Source organism: Typopeltis vanoorti, chromosome 20 (genome assembly GCF_054136105.1).
Source record: "Typopeltis vanoorti isolate ZY-2024b chromosome 20, IOZ_Tvanoo_1.0, whole genome shotgun sequence".
Lineage (NCBI taxonomy): Eukaryota > Metazoa > Arthropoda > Arachnida > Uropygi > Thelyphonidae > Typopeltis > Typopeltis vanoorti.
The window spans coordinates 7,012,288-7,032,012 of record NC_143568.1 but is presented as its reverse complement, the minus strand read 5'-3'; the positions used below and the strand labels follow the sequence as shown (position 1 = coordinate 7,032,012).

Below are 19,725 nucleotides of genomic sequence, written 5' to 3'. Positions count from 1 at the left end.
GTACATATAGTATAGCAGGTGGACCAAATGTTAGATAATACTAATCCAGAAATCCTGCTCTAGAGACTAACCATTCTGCTTACTGAAGTGGCTTGAAAAAGTCAGATAAGTAGGAGGTGATCTCACATTGGGTAATGAAATTTATCCACCACTTAAAATTTGAAATAGTTATGATAGTGAGTGCACTATCATGAGTTAGTCTGATAGTGCATCATGACTACCAATGCTGAACTGTTACAGCAAAACATCACATTTTTATAGAAACGATTCAAATCTTAAATGAAACAGTACTAAATTACCTAACAAAGCACCTTCTAGGAGCCAGATAAAAACAAAGTCAATTCAGAAGTGTCCCCTGTGTGGTGACCGGGGTAAAAGAATAGTCCTAATATAGCCCATGCATGTCGTAAGAGGTGACTAAAATGGGTATCCAGTGCCTGGAGATATAGCAGCCACCCTGCCTCCACGGGACAAAAATATGAAAGCCTGGTCCTCCAGGTTGGAGGTTGGCAATGGGCTAACAACCCATTCTTGTTAAAAAATGTCTTGTTAAGAAAGCTAAACAACTGAAAGCCACACTGACTTCAAATAAACAACACATAAAAAGGTTAATGAATTTTGGAACATGAATAACTTTAAAAGTTAAGAATTGGAAGAATATTGCACAGAAAATAAAAGAATGGCTAAAAATTGTTTTGCAAGCTAAACATCATAAAGAGTTGTAAAGCTAGAAGAAGAAGAGTTTGGCTAAATGTTGTTTTAGAATCACTATTTCTCAGATCTTTGGCATAATGGGACCATATTTGCTGAGGTGAGGGGGGAGAGCTTCAAAGCCACTGATGATTCTAAAAATAAATTTCTCAGACCTATAGCAACTTCTATGCAGCAAAGAAGTCTTCTTCCATTTAATCCTGTGAGAAGGAATATCCAGAGCATGGTGTGGTCATTCCTGGACTGGCAAGACATGGGCATCTGGTATTCTATGGAAATCACTCTAGTCCTATGAAAGTTGCTATAGGTCTGAAAGAATATTTTTAGAATCAATATCAGCTATGAAGCACTTGTCTAACCACAACAAGTACAGATGCATTAAACAGCCAAAGATTCAGCCTGACTTATCTGAACTGTTTGTTTTGTATCTGGCCTCCTAGAGGATACCTTATTATGACACCATCCTTTTCGGTTATTATTATTATTAAAACAAGACCTCATGGAGTCAAAGACTCATCTAGGAGGTCCTTTTATCTCACACACATCTCATCATACCGGGTCTTAAACACATTCAAACTCCTTGCAGACACCACACTCTCAGGCAAGGCATTCCAATCATTCACAACTCTGCACGAAAAAAACCTGCCTCTCACTCCCCTACTCACACCCTCTTTATACAGTTTCCAGGTATGACCTCTGGTTCTCCACTGATCTCCCACTATTCTATGTAGAACTTCTCTACCATTGATCCTATAACAACCCCTCACCAACTTGTAGGTCTCTATCATATCTCCCCTCTTCCTTCTCTCCACTAGACTCTGCAAATTACATCTTTTCAATCTTTCCTCATACTCGACATTCCAGAGGTCAGAAACTACCTTAGTCAGTCGCCTTTGCACCCTTTCCAACATCTCTTCATCCTTCTGAAAACCAGGTGACCAAATCTGGGCAAAATAGTCCATGTGTGGCCTAATCAAAGCCTTATACAATGGAACAAGAATCTCCCTACTTCTACACGTCAGTGTCTTCCTCATCATTCCCAGAAGTCTTTGTGTTGTCTTCACAATTTTGGCGATGTGTCCCCTAAATTTTAGATCCTTATCTACTATCACTCCCAGATCTCTTATTTCCTCTACTTCCAACAATATATTCTCACCAAGCATGATCTGAATATTTTCTACAACAACCTAACTGAGTGATCTGTGTTTATTATAGTTGTAGTTTATGCTCTAAAGATGTAGGTAAGAAATCTAGTGAAATAATAGCTAAGTACAATAATTATTTATTTTCTTCTGGTGTTATATCATGAAGCACAGATATGAATATAATAGAATACTATGTTTCAAACAAAACTGGACAAGTAAAAAAGAAGGTGGATTTTAATTATGTGAATACAGGTTAGGAGGAGGAGAAGGTGCAGGATAATAAAGAGTCAATTTCTAGAGTTTATGGTCGATAATTAGTATATTATCTGATATATTAGTATATTAGTATATACTGATATTAGTATATTATATGATATATACTAATTATATATCATATAATTAGTTTCACAAAATATAGTTGTAATGATGTATTAATACTGTTACTGATTGGTGTGAATGTCTGTGAGGAATTCACTGTAAAGGAACTTGAACAGGAAAAGCTACATATTCTACTTGACATCAACCTCGATGATAAATAAAAGATTGATAGAGCATGAAACTGGTAGTGCAAATGTGATCAACAGAGAGTTCACAACTGTATAACTGGAATCACACAATTATGGTAGGAGCCAAACAGAGGCAGAGGGAAATTAAGAAAGCAGGTGGGAAAATTAGTTGTTATGGAAGATACATAAGATAACAAGACCTATGTCAAGTATAAAATATAGACTAGAAAAGTCAAAACAAGTTAAGAAAAGAAAGTGCAGTATGAGAGGACAATGGTGGATGCTGAGAGTAATGCCTCTCTCCCTTTCTTCACACACTATAATTTTATTCATAATCTGCATGCTTCTCCTCAACACAGGGCTATCGAAGTTTTGCATCACATCCAAAATGAGTATCGTTCTTTTCTTCTGTTGCACGTTTCTATCATATCATTTGTACTAACTACACTGTCTTGTCATCCATATCTCTATTTCACTTGACAGCCATAGTAAAACTCATTAAGATTATTACATGGGTATCTCCATAGAATCCACAGACTCATCGAGGAAGGCCCTTTCTCACACCCTTATTAAAACTATAACCTGGCTCGACTTCCAAGGAAGGCATCCCTAGTTCTTCCACTACCAGACCTGTTCTAAAAACTTTTCTCTATTAATCCTGTAAAAACTTTTCAGTAATTTTGTATGTCTCAAATATACCTGAGATCTCTTTCAGCTTTTTTTGTGTAAATTAAAACTGTCATGCTTTTCCTGTAGAAATTCTATTTCTTTACATTTTTCATTCATCCAGATTTCTTTTGCTTCTTTAATCTTGTCTTGAATAATTTTTTGAACTTCTTTATATTTTGTTGGACTATGATTTTTATGATCTGCATTGATCGATCCATGTGAGAAAGAATTTCATCAGTTATCCAATCTTTCTTTTTTACTGCTCTATCAGGACACAAAATATTGACACATTTCTCTATGAAGACAGATTTTAATTTGCATCATGATTCATCAACCCTCATGATGTTATTTGTCTTCTCTTGATTCAGTTTTTTTCTTATCTCTAAGTTTTTTTTATCTTTCCAAATCAAATCTTTTTTGTTGATATTTCTTAGGTATAGCTTTCAATCTAAGTTTTAACTCCGTCACCGTTGATTATGATCAGAAGAATATCTGCACTAGGATAGGTTTTTGTGCTCTTTATGGAACTTCAAAATTGTTGATTAATTAGAAAGTAATCAATTTGGTATCTGACTATATTCGAATTATTATCCTGTGGTGATCACGAAGTATATAGCCTTTGAGTGGCAGCTTATACCATACGTTTGTGATTATTAGTCCCTCTTCTTAGCAAAACTGAATAACACAATCTCCTCTCTCATTTCTTGTTCCCAGTCCATGTTTGTCAACTATATCTCCACTTCAACCTTTCCTCACTTTAGCATTGAAATTGCCCATGATAATGTTAATATCATGTTTCTTTGTATTTTTCATTAGTTCTTTTAATTGATCATAAAATTCTTCGATCTCTGTATCATTCTTGTCAGCAGTTGAGGAATAGACCTGTATAAAATTGATATCTAATGGTTGACCTTGCCCTTTTAATAACATCATCTTATCTGAGTAGGGGATGAAGGTGACTTATTGGCATCTTTGTTTAATATTATTCAAACTCCATTTTGATTATTGTTTTCACTGCTTCCTGAGTGGTACATTATCATGTCATCAACTCGAGTTTTTCCTGGTCCTGGAAGAAGTTTACCTGCTTTATACTGGGTTCTGATATCCAGGTTCACAGTTTTAGCAGACATACCATTTTAAACCAGGAGATTCTTCAGACCACTGTCTCATTTAGGGGATGCCAGGAACTTCTGGTCATTTGTGTAGATTTGCTTGCCATGGTATGGTGGTTAGCCTGAGAGAATAGAGCAGCAGTTTCTCCACTTGCTTTCTGCTCTGCAGTGTTACAGATTTACACAATAAACTGCACTGCTATCTGCAATTTTCTAATCACAAGCTTTACCATCATCATGAGACTTCAACTTGTGTCAGTGCTGCCAAAGGTGCTTTCCTTTGTCAGAGTAAATCCTTTAATTTTCCTTTGTTAGAGACTTACCTAGGGGTCCTAACAAAGGAATTTTTTTTTTTTTTAATGTTGAGCCCATACAGGAAAGGTTGGATGATCAAACTATGGTACATTAGTACCATATATGGATCGGGAAATGAGGAACTTGTTTACATTTGATTTAAAAGGCTATATATTGCATTCCTTGGGAAACAACAGGGGGAAAGACTGTTCTACAATATAGCAATTGTAGGGATGAAGGAGGAGGAAAATAAATTTGTTCTGTGGGTTAGTTCACCTTGAAACCCACAGAACATTGATGCTATTTCAGATGAACATTTCCCATCTAAATATTTGTAGAGTGCACAGTGCAGAAAACAAATGTCTGTGTGAAAGTGTGTGTGTGGGAGGGAGTTGTAGATGGGTCATTAATAAGTCTAACTGCTCTCCTCTGAACTCTGAATTGAGTCAAGTATTTGTCCAGAGATGGGCAACATATGTGAGTAGATCTCCAGTTGATCAGCAGCAACACAATTCATACTGGCAGTAGTTTATTAGGTGGGTGCCTTCAAGGTAGTACAGGAGTTGAGAATTGATGAATTTTTCCATTACTTTAGACAGGAACTTTTAGGAGCCCCAACCCATATGTGAGAGCAGGATTCAATAGCTTGGCAGATTTGGGATTTGTATAACAGCTGTTCAAGGGTGAAGTAACGTCTTAAGCAAAAGAGAAATCCTAGTTTTTTTTTAGAAGCTGAGGATCCAATGGCTGTGATGTGTTTATGCCAGGAGAGGCTTGTTGTCAGGGTAATTCGAAGAAGAGAAATCTCAGATACTCTGGAAATCTGGGAGTTGTCAAAAATAATACTGAGAAAAAATGGTTCTTTTTTATGAGACATAACACAGAACTGGGATTTATTAGCACTGAAATTGAAGAGATTATCTGAAACCCATTGGAGTATGGCTTGGAGATCAGAATTGAGGGAGGTGGTGGTTAATGTTCTGTAAGTTGAGGTGCTTTGTGTAGAGTAAGGTTTATCAAATGAAAGGTAGGAGTGCAATATGCTGTCATCTACAAAACTGTGTATGGGTTGGAGGTCAACTGAAGTAGGTCATTGATATTCAGAAGGAAGAGGGCTGGTGAGAGAATAGAACCTTGTGGAACCCTGGCATTAGTTGAATGGTGAGAAGATAAAGGAACCATCCACCACGACCACACAGTGTGCATCCAGACAGAAAGCTGGCAATCCAACTACAGAAGTCCTGTGAGAGACCAAATGATGGTGGTTTGCTTGGTAAGTCTTTGTTCCAGACCCAGTCAAAAGCTTTTCAGATATCAAGTGCAACCATTTGAGATTTCATCAAATCTCTCCATGGCATTTGTCCAGAAATGGGCAACGTATGTGAGCAGATCTCCAGTTGATCAGCAGCAAAAGACTCCATACTGCTGGTTGTTTGTTAGGCGGGTGCCTTCAAGGTAGGGTAGGAGTTGGGAATTGATGAATTTTTTTGTTACTTTAGACAGGACTGAGGTGAGCGAGATAGGTGGATGGCAGTGATAGATAGATAGTTGGTGAGCGAGGTAGTTGGATGGCAGTGACTTGAGGGCATTCTTGCAAATGGATTGAATATAAGCCAACTTCCAGGCTGTGGGATAAGAGAATATAGAGAATAGGCAACATAGGATAGAAGCCGGTTCTGGTGTATAAACTTTCAGGACAACTGGAGGAATGCGATTAGGGCCAAGAGACTTTTAATGTCTAATTTGGACAGTATTTTTCTGGTAAAAATACTTCTAGCTCCCTCTCCCAATGCTATTAAAGTATTCAAGAGCTAGGGGTGAATCTTTCCTATCTTGCTATGTCATTTTGCCTTATGCAGGGGCAAGCTAGCCCCAATAGGTGCTGGTTCCAAGCCTGGATAAATGGCGAGGTTTGATGTCAGGAAGGGCATCCAGTCGTAAAACTTTGCTGCCAGCTCTAGCTATGATCAAATGAATCAAAAAGAAAGTGATACAAGGGCTAGGGCATTTCCCTTAAGCGACGGCAGCCACATCACTCTACAGCTGCGAGAAGTGGATGAGGGTTACTGCATCAAGAGTGGGTGCGGTTAAGAAGAGAGTCCAGCAAGTGGACAGAATGTTGCGAATTGGAACATTGAATGTTGGAAGCATTACTGGAGGGGATGAGAGGTGGCAGACATGATGAGGAAGTAGGACATTTTATGCGTGCAGGAGAGAAGGGGGAAAAGGCAAAGGAACTAGGAGACGGGTATAAATTGTTCTACTCTGTAGCGAATAAAGGAAGAAATGGTATCGGAATTGTGATGTGTGGCAGAATGAAGGGCGAAGTACTGGAAGTGGGTAGGAGGAATGACAGGATCATGCAAATGAAACTGGGTCTTGGAGAAAAGCAACTGGTCATCTTATGTGTATATGCCCCACAAATTGGCTGTGTAAAATCGTGTATAGAAGGATTTTTATACAAAAATACCTTATATACCAATTTTACTGGAAAACAAAATTCTATTCAATATGCTTGTGATTTCAGCAAAATATTCAGCAAAATTTATGTTTAGTAATATAGAAATGAATTTTTGTGAATTGTTAAATAGTGTAACTGCCAAAATTTTGTAACAAGAACAAAGAAAGTTATATGTAAAATAATAAATTTAGTTTAATCCTTTACCCAAGTGTGAGCAAACAAAGTTTGCACCTGAAAACATCTTCAGGACTGAGGTAAGGTAGTACAACACCGGGCAACTTGCAGCAAAGGTGGATCAAGCTCTCAACTCCTTGTCTCAGTATCTCCTATAATGCATAGCAGTATACATGTCCGCAAGGAGATGTGCACAGCACATCTCCTTGCGGACATGTATACTGCTATGCATTAAGGTGGGGGACACTACCCATACCTTGTCTCAGTATCTCCTATAATGCACAGCACATCTCCTTGCGGACATGTATACTGCTATGCATTAAGGTGGGGGCCACTACCCATACCGGTTTCGACTTTTATTGAGGTCTCGTCAGTGGGAGCCAGGCCCAGAGTGGAGATACTAAGGCAGAAGCAATAGGAGAGGAGTTGCCAAAAGGTGGCCACCTTAATATTAAATTCATCTGGATTTGCACAGTGGTAGCCCAAAATGGGTAGTGCCCCCCCCCCCCTCTAATGCATAGCAGTATACATGTCTGCAAGGAGATGTGCTGTGCATTATGGGGAGATACTGAGACAAGGAGTTGAGAGCTTGATCCACCTTTGCTGCGAGTTTCCCAGTGTTGTACTACCTTACCTCAGTCCTGAAAATATTTTCAGACACAAACTTTGTTTGCTCACACTTGGATAAAGGATTAAACTAAATTTATTATAGTCTAACCAACTGAAAAATAAACTTTTAAATGTAAAATAATTTATGTCAAAAGAAAGTTCCAGACAAAGATATTTCCAGATGGATTATCTTATTAACTTATGACTTAGGGCAATTACAATCACGAAGGTCAAATATGTACGGGGGTTTCCCACCTTAATGCAACGACGGAAAAAGGTGGCAGGTGCAGACCCATGAAATACCCAAGGGATTAAAATGTAGCAGAACTCAAGATCAAGTGAGCCAGATAAAAGGGGGTTGCTGCGATGACACGGGGTTACTGGGACACGACGACGCAGGTCATGCAAGTGCGATGTAAGTTACGAGGGTTACGGCAATGGAGGTCAGAAGTTACAGAGTTGCAACGGAGTTTTGCTAATCGTCTCCAGGCGGACGGCCACGAAGAAGGAGAGGCAGATTCGATGTGTGTGGCAGAATAAGTTCTTCTTCGTTCTGCTTTGGATCCAGGTTTAGGAAAGCTGTCCCGATTCAAGGTCAGAGTATTGTGTTCCAGCCGATCGATGCCAGGAGTGCAAGATAACTCATTTGAGTTGTGTTTGAAGAAAGTAGTTACCCGATTTTCATGCCGCCAAGTTCCCAAAGTTCGTAATAAGAAGAAGAGATCTCCCAAATCCTGGAAAAAGTTCCCGTGTGCATAGCCAAGATCGGAAAGTATCAGAGGAAAGAGAATTCAAGAATCTATGAGTGGACTAGACTACCATTACAAAGTAAGGTTATTTATGTTGTTTTTACTAAAGACAGAATTGTGACGGTGATTTGTCTGAAGTTTTCTTTGTACTAATAACTGAGGACTATAGGCATAAAGCTATTCTTATGAGAGAAAACTTAGCATACTTTAAGGTGAAATGATATGTGCTTAATATTGTTGATATTAGCTAAGCCTGCCTTTGTTTAGAATGGAAGAATTGCTCTGTGCATGATTAAGTGTTAACTAAAGAAATATCATGGACACGTTGTTTTACAAGGATTGTTTACCTAAGAGGGTTAATTGTATTTGTATTCATGAGTTGATATTGAAGTATAGAGCTGGAGAATTAACTTGTAATTTTAGTATCAACCCTTTTGTACTTACTTTGATTATGAATAAATTGTTTTCTTGTTTAAATAATTTGCCTGATTCTAGCACTGCTCATAAAATTCAAATCTGTGTGTCCTAGAGTTGAATAGCCACGACTGTAGTATAGAAGTTTTACGGGATTTAGTATTAAGTAAGAGAGAAAGGTTCCGTGTTTTACTGAATGTTTTTCTTTGGAAGGGTATTCATCTCCTATCCACGAATTTTGGTGGTGCAGCTAGAAATCAAATAAATTTCCAAAATTCAATTTAGAAAAACACCAGTTGTGCAGACAAAGAGATTGGTTCCAGCCACAGGCAATTTCTTAGATCTGAAGGTTTTGCACACGTGAACAATAATATTTGCAGCCTTGAAATAAAAAGGGAAAGAGAGGATTGAAATTTAAGAGATTAAATCAAGCAACATATTAAGAGCTCAGAGTTACAACTGTTTAAGTATACAGTTAAAGTAAAGTACAGTAAAATTTTGAGAATAAGTTTTGAATAATATAATATCGTAGTTTTTACAAAAGGCACAGCAGACAAAGACTTAGTTTAATTACTCACCGTAAATTTAACAATGGCACATCCGACAGGATTTAATAAGATTTAATTAAAAAAGCCATAAATTTAACAGCTGTACAGCAGAAGAGAAAGAGGAATTCTGGAATGTGCTAGATGAAGAAATGAGGGAACTGGAAGAATAGAAGATGCCGATTGTCGGAGGAGACTTGAACGAACACATAGCGAGACAGAATAGGGACTGTGAAAGGGTGCATGGTGGCCATGGAGTGGGAATGATGAAACAGGAAGGAGAGAGGATTTTGGACTTCGCAGTAGCGTTTCATCTGGCAATTGTGAACTCCTTTTTCTGTAAGAGGGGAAGAGCATTTGATAACATTTAGAAGTGGCAACAACAGTTCACAGATCGACTACATTTTGACTAGAAGAAAACACCTTAAGGCAGTAACAAATTGTAAGGTAATTCCAACAGATCAAGTGGCACAGCAACACCGGCTGCTGTGTGCAAACTTTAAAATAAAGTTGAAGATAAGAACCTTTGGAAGCTATGGGAAGAAGACAATTAAGTGATTTCACTTAAAAGAAGAGAGTGAAAGGAACCCTTTTCGAGAGGATTTCAGATGGACTAGAAAGTGAACAAGATTGGTGGAGACATAATTCAAAAGCAATTCTAATCTGTGCAATTGAGGTGCTTAGTAAAACATCCGGAGAGATTAGAGAGCAGAAGGAGGGTTGGTGGTGGAATAATAATGTAAAAGAAGCAGTGATGGCTAAGAGGAAGGCAAAGAAGAAGTGGGACGAGTCAAAAGTGGAAGAGGACAGAGAGGAATATAGAGAGAAAGAGCGAGAAGCCAAGAGAGTTGTTGCACAGGTGAAGGCCATGTCATATCAATTCATTTATGATCAATTAGAAAAAAGGAAGGACGGATAAAGATTTAGCGATTGGCAAAATGTAGAAATAAGGCATCAAAGGACATTGTACATGTGAGGCAGATCAAAGACTCTGGAGGAAGGGTATTAAGGAGGGATGTGGATATAAGAAACAGATGGAGAATATACTTTGAAGGGCTTTTGAATGAAGAAAATGCAAGGACTCACAGAGAAGATGAGGAGCCTTATGAGGGGGTGATGCAGAACATGAGTAGAGTGGAAGTGAAGGAGGCCATTAAGAGGATGAAGGATGGAAAATCGATGGGCCCTGACAGGATCCCAGTGAAGGCATAGAAGGTACTGGAGGAAAGAGGGAATTGATCTGCTGTGGGACCTGTTAATAAAAGTTTGTCAACAGGAAATTATACCCAAGGAATGGAGAGAAAGTACTCTTGTACCCATCTACCAAGTGTAAAGGGGATGCACAAGACTGTAAGAATTACAGAGGAATAAAGTTGATGTCCCACACAGTGAAAATCCTAGAGAGGGTTCTTGATGGAAGACTGAGGAAGCTGGAGATTGCAAAGGAGCAATTTGGCTTCATGCCTGGTCGATCAACAACAGATGCTATCTTTCGGTTAAGGCAGATGATGGAAAAGTTATGAGAGAAACAACAGGAGCTACATCTGGTATTTATTGATCTGGAGAAAGTGTGCGGTAGAGTGCTAAGGCAATAAGTCTGGAGGTGTCTGAGGGAGAAGAAGGTACAGGAGAAATATGTCAGGCTGGTGCACGAGATGTACAGAAATGTGAAGACAAGAGTGTGGACCTGCCTGGGAGAGACAGAAAGTTTTCCAGTGACAGTTGGCTTGAATCAAGGGTCTGCATTAAGTCCGTACCTGTTTAATATTGTGATGTAGGTAGTGACAGAGGAGGTGAGAGAAGACGCGCCTTGGACTATGATTTATGCAGATGACATCATGCTGTGTGCAGAATCGAGAGAAGAAGTGGCAGCTAAAATGGAAAGTTGGAGGAAAATACTGGAAGAGAGAGGTATGAGACTGAGCAGAAGTAAGACAGAGTATGTGTTGCAAAGGGGATGGCAGCCAGGAGACAGATCTAAAGCTGGAAGGAAATGTCATCAAGAAGGTGAGAGTCTTTATATACTTAGGTTCAACAGCGGAAGAAGATGGAGGAGCTGAGAAGGAAGTGGAATGCAGGATACAAGCAGAATGGAGAAGCATTAGCAGGGGTCATCATCTCCTATAGGAGCTGCCAAACGGTGTGCCACCTTTTTATTAAATTACTCTGGATTTAGAGAAAAATGTTGAAAGTTTATTTTTCACTTGGTATGACTATAATAAATTTAGTTTAATCCTTTATCCAAGTGTGTGCAAACAAAGTTTCCAAGTATCTTCAGGACTGGGGTAAAGTGGTACAACAACACCGTTTGGCAGCTCCTATAGGAGAAGATGACCCCTGTTAATGCTTCTGCCTGGTATCTCCAATTGGGCCTAGCTCCCACTGAAGAGACCTCAATAAAGGTCGAAACTAGTCTGGGTAGTGGCCCTTCCCTTAATGCATAACATTATACATATCCGCAAGGAGATGTGTTTTGCATTATGGGAGATACTTAGATAGGAGTGTTGGTAGCTTGCTCCACCTATGCAAGGAGGTTGTCCAGTGTTGTACCACTTTACCCCAGTCCTGAAGATACTTTCAGGCACAAACTTTGTTTGCACACACTTGGATAAAGGATTAAACTAAATTTATTATGATTTCTGGCGTTGTTACACTTTTTGGACATCCTTCATGTGGATCATCTTCAAGGCTGGTATGGTCACATTTAATCTCGGCAGCCCATTTCTTAATTGTTAAAAACAAAGGAGAAGAGTGCCCATAAGCTTTTCTTCAAATGAATTTCTTTTGCTGTTAAACCTTCTTTTACAAAGAATTTTATAACCACGCAATACTCAAATTTTATCCATTTCAAGGGATACAGACAACACTTTTGCTTCAAAAAGTTGTATAAAACAAACTATTTGATAGAATGATTTGCAATTTCACATGGATGCTTATGACAGATGTACCAACTTAGAAAGGAAAAAAAATCTCTTGCCGATAATGTTGCCATCTATGGTCGAGGCCGAGAACTTTTCAGACTATCCTCATACTATACTACATGTACCATAGATTTGCAATGATTTGTGGGAAAGAGTCACATAAAAAATGAAATAAAATAAAAAAATAATTATGGTAACAGATTTGTGAAATGTCTGTTGTAATGTTGGACTATATAACTGTGATGTCAAAACTTTGGTTGAAAGGTGGGAAGGAATGTGTAACTAATAACATACATAAAATTATCTAAAGGAAAGCTTTTGATACACAATTGGAGCAAAGAGAACAAAAGAAGAGATACTACCTCCTTGTGAATGGTAGTATCCTCTTAGAGATAAGCCACCATAGAGATGATTCTAAAAGAAGATTCACAAAGAATGGAATCTTCTTTTAGAGAATCAATGGATAATATAATAATATACACTGGCTGTTTAGGTTTGGGGACATACACCCTTACTTTAATCCTCTTTGCTCCACCTGGGAGCATAGGTCTTCCACCACTATTTTCCACCGGACTCTGTTTTTTTGCTTCTGCTTTTATTCGGTTCCGGTTTTTATTAATATTTGTTATTTCTTTCAGTATTGTTCTTTTCCATGTTTCTCTTGGCCTTCCTTGTCTTCTTTAACTCTGCGAGTTCCAATCTAGAGCCTGTTTTACTATTATTTTATCTTCTTTCCTCAACACACGCCCCAACCATCTCCATTTCCTTTCACGTATCTGTTGCAACATGGGTTTCTGGTTTCTTCTCTGTCATAGTTCTTTGTTTGATATTTGTTTTGGCCAATATATTCCCAGTATCATTTTTAAACACTTGTTTAGGAAGACCTGGACATTGTTAACTATTTTTTTGTTTAACATCCACGTTTCTGATCCATACATTAGTATTGCCTTTACATTTGAGTTAAATATTTTCATTTTAGTTTTTATAGACAAATTCTTGTTTTTCCAAATATTTCTAAGTTGGTTGAAAGTTGAATAAGCCAGGTTTCCTTCTATTTATATCTTCAGTAGTTCCTCCTTTTAATACTACTGAACCAAGGTATATAAATTGTTCTACTTCTTTAAGCGGTATTTCTTCTATTGTTATTTGTTTATTTTGCTTTGCATTTATTTTCATCAACATTGTTTTATTTTTATTTATCCTAAGACCAACTTTTTTGGCTGTTTCTACAAAGTGTTGTTGTTTTTTGTTCTATATGTTGGTGCTTCTGTGAAAGTAAGTAGATATCATCTGCAAAATCTAGATCGTGGAGTTGGTTTTGAAGCAACCATTGTAATCCTGTATTTCCATGAGATACTTTTCTCATCACCCAGTCTATGACAATTAAAAACATAGTAGGGAAGAGTATACATTACTCCTGTGTTTGTTTTAAATGGTTCTGAGAGGGTATTTCCATGTATTACTTTAATTTCAAAATCTTCATACTTTTTTTTTTAATTATTCTTATTATTTTTTCTGGGAGTTTATAATTTTTAAGTAATTTCCATAGGGGAGATCTGTTTATACTGTCAAAAACTTGTTCAAAATCGATAAAATTTAAATATAAGATAAGCTTGCCTGCCATTCCAATGATTGTTCTATGATAATTCATAAAGTAGCAATGTGGTCGGTGCATGATCTATTGGCTCTAAATCCTACCTGTTCTGGTCTTAGTTGTTTTTCTATTTCTATTTTGATTCTTTCTAGTATTATCCTTGCTAGTATTTTACTTATAACACTCAGCAATGTTATACCTCTCCAATTTTTGCATTCTGATAGGTTCCCTTTTTTGGGTAATTTAACCAGTAATCCAGTATTCCATTCCTTAACCACTCTTCTTTCTGCCATATCTCATTTAGTAAGGGATATAATATCTCTGCTATAAGTTTTGGAATTGCTTTTAATATCTCACCTGGTATGTTGTCTGCTCCCAGTGCTTTACCTGTTTTGATCTGAGTTATTGCTTTTGTAATTTCTATTTTTGTTATTTCGTTCAAATTTATATCTAATGATGCATTTTGTTCATTTAATTCTAGGCACTGGTCACCATCAGTCATTTCTTGAAATTTCTCTAAGAAGAATTCCACCTATCTATTTATCTGTTCTTTTTCCATTTAATAATAGTTTTCCTTCTTTATTGTATATAGGAACTATCCATTTGTTTCTTTTTCCACTTAATTTCCTTGTAATATCATACAACTTTCTAGTATCATTTATATATGCAGCATCCTCTGCTTCTTGTGCTAGATTCTCTATGTATTTTCTTTTATCATTTCTTGCATGTCTTTTAATTTCTTTGTTAATTGCTATATATCTTTCTGCTTGTTCTTGTTCAACATTTTCACCAATCTGTAACAATTTCTCTTTTATTCTATCTCTCTCATCTATTTTTAATTTGGTGTTTTCAGATATCCATTCCTCGTCTGTATTAGTTCAAAATTCCAATCTTTTCTGATGTGTTTATTAGTACGTCTTTAATCTTAGTCCATTTTCCCTCTATGTTATCTCCTCTTTTTCTGAGTTTATCCCATTTATCCTGTAGAATTGTTATAAATTTATTTCTAATCTCTTTGTTTTTGAGTTTTTCAATTCTAAACCTCTTCCTGTTGTGTTTGTTTATTTTTAATTTCATGGTAGCTGTTAGGAGAAAGTGATCTGAATATGCCCCAGCTCCTCTTTTAACTCTGACATCCAGGAGTGATTTCCTCCAATTCCTTGATATAAGTACATGGTCTATTTGGTTCCTTGTCTTTCTATCTGGTGCTATACATGTCCACTTGTGTATTTTTTTTTTATGTTGGAAGAGACTCCCTCCTATTACAAGCTGATTGAACATACAAAAGTCTATAAGTAACTCATCATTTTCATTTATTTCTCCTTCTGCATACTTTCCCATAACAGTTTCTTTATTAGTATTATCATTTCCAACTTTAGCATTAAAGTCTCCAATTATAGTTGCATATCTTTTTTATTTGTTGTTTCTATACGTCTCTGTAACATGTTATAAAAATTATCCTTTTCTTCCTGGATTGTATCATTTGTTACAATCCAGGAAGAAAAGGAAGTAGCAGTTATTGTGATGCTCTGCTTGCCGGCTTTAAATCTAGTGTTTAGTATTCTTTCGGATATTGGGTTCCACTCCATTAGTGCACCATGAGCTTACTTTGTCATCATTAGCGCAACTCCCTTTGTGTGGTCATTCGTATTTTGGTTCCCAGAGTAGATTAATTTGATTTTTTCATTAATTTGAAAAAATCAAATTAAAAAATCATTTAATTTGATTTTTTCAGTTCCTATCCATCTCGTTTCGCTTAATCCCATTATTTCTAGTCTGTATTTTTCTAGAACATTCCAACATCCCAGTCTAAGCTTGTCTTTTGATAAGGTATCTGTCACTTTTTTCTGCACCTCTGCTTCCCCAGAAGGGCTTTCACAGAGGTGCCTCTTGTTCGTGTTCTATTTTCATCATCCGGTATCACATTTTGGAAGGTTTCAGTTTGCATAGCAAAGATTTTTTTCTGAGACTGGGATGCTAGTTCTGCACTCAACCCTCCCCATTTATCCGGGCTTGGGACCGGCATGTCACGTTTTCACTAAGCATGGCTGGGTTTGGGAACATACACATCTGCATCTAAACCAGTTAAAAGTCCAAAACTATTGCTGCAATACTCTTGAAAGGTCACTTCAAGTGAAGTGACCTTTCCATATAAAAGAACAGTATAAATTCATTATCCCTTCTCTACTGAGAAAACGGAGGTTCCTGGAGCATAGATTTCTGGCATCTCAAATTCTAGGATCTGTAAATGATTCTGGTGAATGTAACTAAATGAACTAAACTAAATTCTGGGACTATATGATCTGGTGAATGATATAGGCAGACCTACATCGTTTACCAGATCATTAAATTCCCTTTGTGTGAAATGCGGTCCATGTTCAATTTTAGGATCAAGTATCACTTTTGTCACTTATAGTGAAATCACATTTCCAAATTAGATACAACAGTTGTATTAAAGAATTCTACTGGGAAGTATGGATTAGACGCTTTCAAACTTTTATGCTTTGCATCCCCCATCCTTAAAATATTTTAGGAATTTCGTGTCCTCCTTTCAGAACAAGTGAAATTAATACACCTGATACAAAAAATCAGCTATGAACATACATGTAAATAAAGTAAAATAAAGGATATATATATATATTGCTGTCAGGAGTCAGCTTACTATGTTATATTTTCAGTGAATTACAATTAAAAAAATACATCAGAAGTGTTTATAAGAACTTACTATTATTATCACTGCCATTAGACTCCAAAACAGGTGACTAAATTTGCACATACAGTGCAATCATGATGTGAAAATATCATAGCTTTATAATGAGAGATAACTTCCTTATCGCTACTTGTTAAGGTATTTCTCGTCATTCAAGTAATCCTTTGGGCTATTTTGCACACGTCCTCTGAACAACTCTATGCAACATCAGCACAAAATCCCAAGCCTCATCAATTTCCTACAGACTAGTACCATCAACGTAATATACAGCATGCAATCTTTTTATCTCAGAGTGCATAACCTTACATATTGCTATATTACACTAACAATTAACCTTTTCCCACATTGCCAATTTATTTAAATCATTCTACAAGTAATTCTTTGGGCTATTTTGTCAAATGTATGTTGACAGGATACTAGGGAGCCTGTTGCAACAAATTCTAGGATTCAATGGGAATGAATAAAAATAATAATTAATTGGTAAAATCTCTTGGCATCACTGACTTAACAGTCTATCATATTATTTTCCCACCTATTCTCCAAGATCTCTCTTAAGTGCTTGTCTATGGATCCTTTCCAGTTTCCCCATCACAGTAGTAACTAATCAACCACATCTGCACTCAAATTTTCATTAAAAGATGTCTATCCAATAATGTGCCGTTATTTATAAATACAATTTATAACAAATTGCTGGTTGTAACTATTGTAGGCGTCTTGCTGACAGATTTTAACAATCGGATTTTGTACCAAATCATAACTACTATGGCAACAAATTCTTTCCCCACTAACTGCATAAACTGAATCCTTAAAAAAGCAAGGACGTAGGAAGGGGAAATCGTAAAAGTATGACTCCTTGTGGATTCCTTATAGTCAGTTAATTAGAGCAAAATTCCCCCACCCACCCCAACTCAAAATATAAATACAACTAGAGGGACAAGTAACGTTGGGCAAAACATTGTGTTAAAATAAATAATACATATTACGAACCAGGGCCGCGTAGGTTGTTATAATCCCAAACTATAACTTTTAAGAAGTCTTCTCGACTGAATAAGTTTTAGTTAATCCATAACAGGCCCTTGTGAGGCCCTAAGCTACAATGCGTCTAGTTTAAGAGTAAATCCAGCCTTTATAAAATAACGGAAACCTGGATCAGAAACTTAACAGAAATAATAGCTTTAAAATATTATGAATTTTACATAGTATGATTGCTATACTATATGTTCGTAATCAGCAACGAAAGATAGCAACTTATTAAAAATGAATGGGGGGGGGGGGGTGCCAAACAAGAAATCGAGTAGGGTTAAAGTTCGAAACAATGCTTTGAAAATAAATTAGTTCATTAGAGTAAGGTACGGAAAAGTTTAAAACACGAGTAAGGAATTTTTATACTACGATAACTAATTATTAATATATTTTATTCTAATATTAGCATTAGTGATGCAACGAAATCAGAAACGAGTTCTTAATGTTCATACGGTGACATATAATAAGGAATCGAAAATAAACAATATTATAACAAAACCTACCATTAGCAAAATTATTAAAAAGAACGTCTCGCTTTCCTTAACCCCTTGATAGTCCCACCACATGTTGCTCTTCAAGTAGTATCAGCATTTGTTTACAATTTTCATGTTTCGTCACTCTAGCTGAACTTCCTTTGGTTCATCATTGGTCAAGAAATTTATTTTGCAAAATTTATATTATTTCCTTTATGATCAAAATGGATAACAATTTGAAGAAATTGATATAAAAATTGAAACATTTTTGAATATCATTCAAAGTAGCGCTACATTTTATTACAGGTGACGAGCTTAGTGATTTGGACATTTAAATAGAGTATATAAATAGATGATTTTGTTGCTATTATATTACTTGATATTCGGAGTGTTGATTGTTTTGGAATAAAATATTATTGTTGATAAGTAGCTTGGATTTGTTATATATACACCAGCATAATTCACCTAGTCTCTCTAGAGCTCTTTATGAGTGATTCGAACGAAGATATGTCATGCTAGCGTAGTTTTTCGTAGGAAGTTTCGTTTCTGAAAAATCGTGGAAATATGCGGTGAACACCGGATATACTATTATAATTTAGCCCTAAATGTCTTAGTACGATCAATTTTGAAAGCAAAAGAGAAATGAAAACTGATATTTTATATGTTGTGCTCACGTAGATAGATAATAATCTGTAAGTTAACAGTGAGGTGTAATAATTACGACTCGGAAAGCTATTTTATTGAAGTGACATTAATTTCTTTGGGAAACAAGTTCTCATTCTCGTAGCAGAAAAAGGAAGTATTTTATCAGAAGTATGGCCCCGGTACCTTCTTTAGAGGTAGTATTATTCCTGTTTTAATCCTCCCACAAAACTAGATTTAAGGAGCTGCATTTATATTTTAAAGTTTTTAATAACCATAGCTTCATATAGCTGTGTATATTGATTTATCAACAATATCACATCTCTGAATAATTATTGTTTTAACACGAGATGCCAGTGGGAGTGAATTTATCAGGATATTGAGAGCACGTCTTTCGTAAGATTTTTCTGTCGCCGTAAGATAGTTCGTTTCGAAGAAGAGGTCGAACTAATATTCACTTTACATTCATGGCTAAGTTCATATTGATAAAAGTGTGTTAACTGCTGTTGTTTTAAGAATAGTAGATTTCATTTATCGACATCTTAACGTTCATATTAAGGTCACCCATTTGAAGTATACGCATATACTCAGACGAATTACATTACGATTCAAGTAGTATGCAAAAGTAACATTAACTGGTCAATCAGTTACTGTTATACTGGCTTGACCTCTGGTGCGGGAGAAATAAACAAACAAACAAAAAAACTACATCCAAGCAAAACAGTAGCCATTCCATACATTAAAAGGATATCGAATAAAATAAACAAATGCTATATTAAATACAACTGTAATGCCACCTTTAAACCTCTTGTAGCATCAAAGAACTTATCCATACACAATACACTTGTAACTTGTTTTAACCTTAGTTCTAACACTTGTTTTAACCTTAGTTCTAACAGGTCATAATGATTAGGACTGTTATACCCCAAAATTTCAGCCATATGTTGATAATAAACCAACACCTTATTTTTAT

The 19,725-nt window shown here is 36.5% G+C and overlaps 1 protein-coding gene across 1 annotated transcript in view; it reads right to left on the bottom strand.

Moving 5' to 3' along the window:
* LOC150095214 (serine/threonine-protein kinase Sgk2-like) overlaps window positions 1-18,311 on the bottom strand; it is a 279,354-nt gene extending 261,043 nt beyond the window's left edge. Inside the window, exon 1 of the mRNA XM_090410485.1 lies at window positions 18,141-18,311. The gene's annotated coding sequence lies outside the window, so the exon portion shown is untranslated. The remainder of the gene's footprint in view (window positions 1-18,140) is intronic.
* Between the last annotated feature and the right edge of the window lie 1,414 nt (window positions 18,312-19,725).